The 8,027-nt window shown below is 30.3% G+C and overlaps 1 protein-coding gene across 2 annotated transcripts in view; it reads left to right on the top strand.

Annotated features, from left to right (window-relative positions):
• Positions 1-277: 277 nt before the first annotated feature.
• trim66 (tripartite motif containing 66) overlaps positions 278-8,027 on the top strand; it is a 31,619-nt gene continuing 23,869 nt past the window's right edge. For both annotated transcript variants that reach the window (XM_022765401.1, XM_022765400.1), the window contains exon 1: positions 278-330. The gene's annotated coding sequence lies outside the window, so the exon portion shown is untranslated. The remainder of the gene's footprint in view (positions 331-8,027) is intronic.

Here is an 8,027-nt window from a genome sequence, read left to right as displayed (position 1 = left end):
TATTTTTGATTATTTAAGTGCACACTGGGCATCGCTCATTTTTTACCAATAAGGAAGAATTTTCACATCGTGTTGTTGTTTTTATTTAGATAAAGGCTTTGGGTACTTGTGACCTCACAGGGCAACAGTGATGTTACCCACAATGCCATTCTTTTCAACTTTAGAAAGATAATCGTCATACTACCGCTTTGAGAAACGTCAGAAGTATTGCATGAGAACGAACATAAAATCTCACGATTAACTGCGAGACTTGGAATCTCCAAAATTTTGGCTGGTCCTAAGAGCGACATCCGATGGGGAGGATCGACACTCGGAGACGCACGGGTCAAGGTAACAGAAAAAAAAACTCTTTGGACAGACACACGCAGCTGCACACCTGACTGACAGGGCCGACACAAGTTCAGTTTCTCGTCTGACAGTCTCGTTTCCAGCGGACAGAAAAAAGCACTCTCGCATCCTCACACACGCTTACACTGATGTTTACCTGGCAGGATGTTTTACATGAGCTGTGCACTTCACCAGCGCAATTATTTTTGTACACAAACACAGCTCCCGGACTCTCCGTACACCAAACTATCTGTGTGCTGACTTTGGGTTTTGCGGGCTGCCCTCTTGTTGTGTTGTGGATCGCACCATGATGCCATGATAGGGGCGTAATCTCATGCGCACTTTCTAAAAAATAGTCTCACGCTCAGTGATGCGCTGGAGGTGAGGCTGCCAATGCAGAGGCAGGCGGAGAGGATGCGGGGGCAGGTGGTACTCTGCAGTTTGACTGACATGCTTGTTATTAAGCGAAGATGCGTTCATAAAGTGCTGTCAGACTGACACATTCAAGAACAGATGGAACAGGTAGCCAAACGTGTAACATGCCATAAAGAAATTACTCCAATTCCCGAATTCCCACAGCTTAATACAGCGAGTAATAAAACTCAACTGTATGGGTCTATTCGTTTATAATGGTAGTTTTCCTATGACTTTAGTGTAATACTCAGACAGGGGTTTATTGAACAATTGTTACACTGATATCTGCAGTTTATCCTTAATACCAAGCCAAGAATACCATATCTGTAAAAAAAAAAAAAAAAAATCAGAAGAACCTCAGTTGGTGTTGTGTCTATTGTGAGGTTAAAGCTCCCCTTCATAAACTTTTAGGGGAGTTTTTTTTTAATCTACATCAAGGATCTTTACTGATTTGTGATTTTGGGCCATAAATTATGTCTGCACTAGTGTGGTAATAAGGATTTTAAAAATGCTTGTCCAAACTCACCCAGTGAAGCCCCACCCACTGATGAATTGTTTAAGTAGCCATTAAAAAAAGCCTGTAGGCTAAATGTTTGTTTTCCCCATTATTTCATCCATGAATTTGCCTTAATATATTCTGCATATTCAAAACCTTTCTTGTAGTGAAATGTTCAGTCCTGTAAATACGTTTCATTTATTATTCTTGCCTAAACTGTCATATTAAAAGATATTTCGTTGATGGGGGTGACTCAGTAATTTCAGTCATGTCCTCAGTGTCCTCGGTGCTGTACAGTAGCTACAACACTGGACTTGCTTAATATTTTAATATATTTCTTTTAGATTTCAGATTTCAGTTTATATTTTCTCAAAAAACAAAGGTGTTACAGCGCAGTTTGTCTATTTATTTTTCAATATAAACTTTAGATAAATAGATGCTACAGTTTAGTATGTAGGCCTACTACTGTAAATGAAAAGGAATGGTTAACTTGAAGCTGAATTAATCAATATATCGAATTAATTTTTAGACTGATATTGAATTAAATGACTGTAATTTGAAAGACCCCATTAAAGTATTATTTTATTATTTAAATTTTATATTTTGGATTTACAGCTCACACATTGAGTGATCTGATACTGTACTACTATTACTACTTAATTATAAGAAAATCTTTTACCCTCTTCTAGTGGCCAAAAATGTATTAATGACATTTATACATATAAATAATGAGGGTTATTCTAAATGAAGTTTTCATATAAGAGAGAACAGTTGTATAAGAGTGAGCTGTCACAGCAAACAAAAAGTAAAACTGCTGTGGATCATTTTGAGCCGTTTGAAAGGAGGCACATGGTGTGATCCCATCAGCAGTTCAAGCAGCACATAATAAGAAGATGTACATAAATGGGCAAACATCTCTTAACAGTCTCTGTGTGAAGCAGCAGCTGAAGCTGGCTTTTTAACCAAGGGGAACCCCATCAGTGAGAGTACTCCAATTATTTCAATTGTTATGAAAAATTTTTTTATTTTTTATTAATTTTATATATATATATATTTTTTTTATTCTCATATATACTTGTAAGTTTTTAAGGACTTGTTTGCATTTTATAAACAGGAGACAAGGTAAGATGCATTGGAAAACAGAACATGAGTTATTTGAGGAGATACATACTCAAATTGCATAATAACTTAAGAGTGGTGGAAAATCAAGAGTGTAGGTTTGGTCTCAATATTAGTAGGGATGCAACAAACCAGCCACCCCTCCAAATCAAAATCATTTTCTTTTTAATGCTGTCAACCAAATGGTTTATTAACATATAAGATCTGAATTTACATTCAGGAATGCCCATATGCAAATGTAATATATTGAATATATGAAAAGGCATAAAATGTAATGAAAACATCATAGTATAGTGAGGCATAAAAAAGTCAAAAAACGTAATGATATAACAGGGGATGAATACGTCAAAAAACATCATAGTAAAGTAAGGTATAAAATCGTCATAAAAATGTCATAGTATAATAAGGGATAAAAACATCAAAAAATGTCAAAATATAGTAAGGCATAAAAAAGTCGTAGTACAATAGGGCATAAAATGTCATAGAAACGTCAAAGTATAGTAAGTCATAAAATGTCTTGAACATCATAGTATAGTAGGCCATGAAAATGTCAAAAACATTAAAGTACGGGAGAAAAGCATCCTAACATAGTCTGGGGTGATTGGGATTTGAACACATAACCTTCTGACTGGGAGGTAATGATTGTAACCACAGCAACCATGTATGTAAGATGTTGTGTAGTAAGACTTTTTTATGCCTATGAATATAGGCTATATTCTTAACGTAACACTATAGTATGGCATAAAACGTAAATAAAAAACTTCATAGTATAGTATGGCATAAAAATGTCAAAAACATCATAGTATAGTATGGCAAAAAATGTCAAAAAACGTCATAGTATAGTATAGCATAAAATGTCAAAAAAACATCAGAGTATAGTATGGCATAAAACGTCAAAAAACGTCATACTATAGTATGGCATAAAACGTCAAAAAATGTCATAGTACAATAAGGCATAAAAATGTCAAAAAATGTCATAGTATAGTATGGCATAAAATATCAAAAAACATCATAGTATAGTATGGCATCAAACGTCAAAAAACATCATAGTATGGCATAAAAATGTCAAAAAACGTCATACTACAATAAGGCATAAAAATGTCAAGAAACGTCATAGTATAGTATGGCATAAAATGTCAAAAAACGTCATAGTATAGTATGGCATAAAACGTCAATAAACGTCATGGTATAGTATGGCATAAAACTTTAAAAAAACGTTATAGCATAGTCTGACATAAAACGTAAAAAAACGTAATACTATAGTATGGCATAAAAATGTCAAAAAAACGTCATACTACAATAAGGCATAAAAATGTCAAAAAACATCATAGTATGGCATAAAAATGTCAAAAAACATCATAGTATGGCATAAAAATGTCAAAAAACATCATAGTATGGCATAAAAATGTCAAAAAACATCATAGTATGGCATAAAAATGTCAAAAAACATCATAGTATGGCATAAAAATGTCAAAAAACATCATAGTATGGCATAAAAATGTCAAAAAAACGTCATAGTATAGTATGGCATAAAATGTCAAAAAATGTCACAGTATATTAAGTCATAAAAATGTCAAAAAAGTCATAGTATAGTGAAGCATAAAAACGTCACGAAACGTCATAGTATTGTATGGCATAAAACTTCAAAAAACGTCATAGTACAATAAGGCATAAAATGTCAAAAAACATCATAGTATGGCATAAAAATGTCAAAAAACATCATAGTATGGCATAAAAATGTCAAAGAACGTCATACTACAATAAGGCATAAAAATGTCAAAAAAACGTCATAGTATAGTATGGCATAAAATGTCAAAAAACGTCATAGTATAGGATGGCATAAAACGTAAAAAAAAAAGTCATAGTATAGTATGGCAATAAATGTCAAAAAATGTCATAGTATAGTATAGCATAAAATGTCAAAAAAACATCAGAGTATAGTATGGCATAAAATGTCAAAAAACGTCATAGTATAGTATGGCAATAAATGTCAAAAAATGTCATAGTATAGTATTGCATAAAATGTCAATAAACGTCATAGTATAGTATGGCATAAAACGTCAAAAAACGTCATAGTACAATAAGGCATAAAAAATTCAAAAAACGTCATAGTATAGTACGGCATAAAATGTCAAATAACATCATAGTATAGTATGGCATCAAACGTCAAAAAACATCATAGTATGGCATAAAAATGTCAAAAAACGTCATACAACAATAAGGCATAAAAATGTCAAGAAACGTCATAGTATAGTATGGCATAAAATGTCAAAAAACGTCATAGTATAGTATGGCATAAAACGTAAAAAAAAAATGTCATAGTATAGTATGGCATAAAACGTCAATAAACGTCACTATAGTATGGCATAAAAATGTCAAAAAACGTTATAGTACAATAAGGCATAAAATGTCAAAAAACGCCATAGTATAGTATGGCATAAAACGTAACAAAACGTCATAGTATAGTACGGCATAAAACGTCAAAAAACGTCATAGTACAATAAGGCATTAAAATGTATAAAAACATCATACTACAATAAGGCATAAAAATGTCAAAAAATGTCATAGTATAGTATGGCATAAAATGTCAAAAAACATCATAGTATAGTATGGCATCAAACGTCAAAAAAAGGTCATATGGCATAAAATGTCAAAAAACGTCAAAGTATAGTATGGCATAAAACGTAAAAGAAAAATGTCATAGTATAGTACGGCATAAAACGTCAAAAAATGTAATAGTATAGTATGGCATAAAAATGTCAAAAAACGTCATAGTATAGTATGGCATAAAACGTCAAAAAAAAAGGTCATATGGCATAAAATGTCAAAAAATGTCAAAGTATAGTATGGCATAAAATGTCAAAAAACATCATAGTATAGTATGGCATAAAAAAAAAGTCAAAAAACGTCATAGTATAGTATGGCATAAAAATGTCAAAAAACGTCATAGTATAGTATGGCATAAAACGTCAAAAAAACGTAATAGTATAGTATGGCATAAAAATGTGCAAAAACGTCATAGTATAGTATGGCATAAAAATGTCAAAAAAGGTCATATGGCATAAAATGTCAAAAAATGTCACAGTATATTATGGCACAAAACGTCAAAAAACGTTATAGTACAGTATGACATAAAAATGTCAAAAAACGTCATAGTATAGTGTAGCAGAAAATGTCAAAAAACGTCATAGTATAGTATGGCATAAAACGTCAAAAAAAGTCATAGTATAGTATGGCATAAATTGTCAAAAAAACATCATAGTATATTAAGTCATAAAAACGTCAAAAAACGTCAATAGTTTAGTATGGCATAAAATGTAAAAAAAAACGTCATAGTATAGTATGGCATAAAACGTAAAAAAAACCGTCATAGTATAGTATGGTATAAAAATATCAAAAAACATCATAGTACAGTATGGCATAAAACGTAAAAAAACGTCATAGTATATTAAGTCATAAAAACATCAAAAAACGTCATAGTATAGTATGGCATAAAATGTAAAAAAAACCGCCATAGTATAGTATGGCATAAAACGTAAAAAAACGTCATAGTATAGTATGGCATAAAACGTAAAAAAAAACTGTCATAGTATAGTATGGCATAAAACGTCAAAAAACATCATAGTATAGTATGGCATAAAATGTAAAAAAATGTCACAGTACATTAAGTCATAAAAATGTCAAAAAACGTCATAGTATAGTATGGCATAAAACGTCAAAAAATGTCATAGTATATTAAGTCATAAAAACATCAAAAAACGTCATAGTATAGTATGGCATAAAATGTAAAAAAAACCGCCATAGTATAGTATGGCATAAAACGTAAAAAAAAAAACGTCATAGTATAGTATGGCATAAAAATATCAAAAAACATCATAGTATAGTATGGCATAAAACGTAAAAAAAAAAATGTCATAATATAGTATGGCATAAAACGTCAAAAAACGTCATAGTATAGTATGGCAAAAAATGTCATAGTATAGTATGGCATAAAACGTAAAAAAAAACTGTCATAGTATAGTATGGCAAAAAAAACCTCAAAAAACGTCATAGTTATATATGGCATAAAAATGTCAAAAAACGTCATAGTATAATATGAGCAATATAAATGTAAAAAAATGTCACAGTATATTAAGTCATAAAATGTCAAAAAAGTCATACGTATATGTATGGCATAAAACGTCAAAATGTCATAGTATATAAGTCATAAAACGTCAAAAAACGTCAAGTATAGTATGGCATAAAATGTAAAAAAAAACGTCATAGTAAGTGTATGGCATAAAACGTAAAAAAAAATCCGTCATAGAATAGTATGGTATAAACAATATCAAAAACATCATAGTACAGTATGGCATAAAACGTAAAAAAAAAAAACGTCATAATAAAGTAGCATAAAATTCAAAAAACGTCAAAGTATAGTAATGGCAAAAAATGTCATAGTAAAGTATGGCATAAAACGTAAAAAAAAACGTCATAGTATAGTATGGCATAAAAATATCAAAAAACATCATAGTATAGTATGTCATAAAAACGTAAAAAAAAAAACGTCAAATATAGTATGGCATAAAACGTCAAAAACGCATAGTATAGTGTGGCATAAAACGTAAAAAAAAACTGTCATAGTATAGTATGGCATAAAACGTCAAAAACTCATAGTATATGTATGGCATAAAATGATAAAAAATGTCACAGTACATACGTCATAACAATGTCAAAAACGTCATAGTATAGTATGCATAAAACGTCAAAAATGTCATAGTATATTAAGTCATAAAAACGTCAAAAAACGTCATAGTAACAGTATGGCATAAAATCGTAAAAAAAAACGTCATAGATATAGTATGGCATAAAAATAATCAAAAACATCATAGTATAGTATGGCATAAAACGTAAAAAAAAAAGTCATAATATAGTATGGATAAAACGTCAAGAAACGTCATAGTATAGTATGGCAAAAAATGTCATAGTATAGTATGGCATAAAACGTAAAAAAAAACTGTCAATAGTATAGTAGCAAAAAACCTCAAAAACGTCATAGTATTAGTATGGCTAAAAATGTCAAAAACGTCATAGTATAGTATGGCATAAAATGTAAAAAAAATGTACAGTATATTAAGTCATAAAAAATGTCAAAAAACGTATATAGTATAGTATGGCATAAACGTCAAAAAATGTCATAGTATATTAAGTCATAAAAACGTCAAAAAACTGTCATAGTATAGTATGGCATAAAAATGTCATAGTATAGTATGGCATAATAAGTAAAAATAAAACTGTCATAGTATATATTGGCAAAAAACCTCAAAACGTCAAGTATAGTATGCATAAAATGTCAAAAAACGTCATAGTATAGTATGGCATAAAATGTTAAAAAAATGTCACAGTATATGTAAGTCATGTAAATGTCAAAAAACGTATATAGTATAGTATGCATAAACGTCAAAAAATTGTCATAGTAATAATGTCATAAAAACGTCAAAAAACGTCATAGTATAGTATGGCATAAAATGTAAAAAAAAACGCCATACGTATAGTTATGGCATAAAATGTAAAAAAAAAGGTCATAGTATAGTATTGCATAAAAAATCAAAAAGCATCATCGTATAGTATGGCATAAAACGTAAAAAAAAACCGTATAATATAGTATGTATAAAACGTAAAAAAAACAAAC

This window comes from Seriola dumerili, unplaced genomic scaffold (assembly GCF_002260705.1).
Source record: "Seriola dumerili isolate Sdu_G_001 unplaced genomic scaffold, Sdu_1.0 BDQW01000674.1, whole genome shotgun sequence".
NCBI lineage: Eukaryota > Metazoa > Chordata > Actinopteri > Carangiformes > Carangidae > Seriola > Seriola dumerili.
The sequence above is the reverse complement of the archived record's forward strand: the minus strand, read 5'-3'. Positions and strand labels throughout refer to the sequence as shown.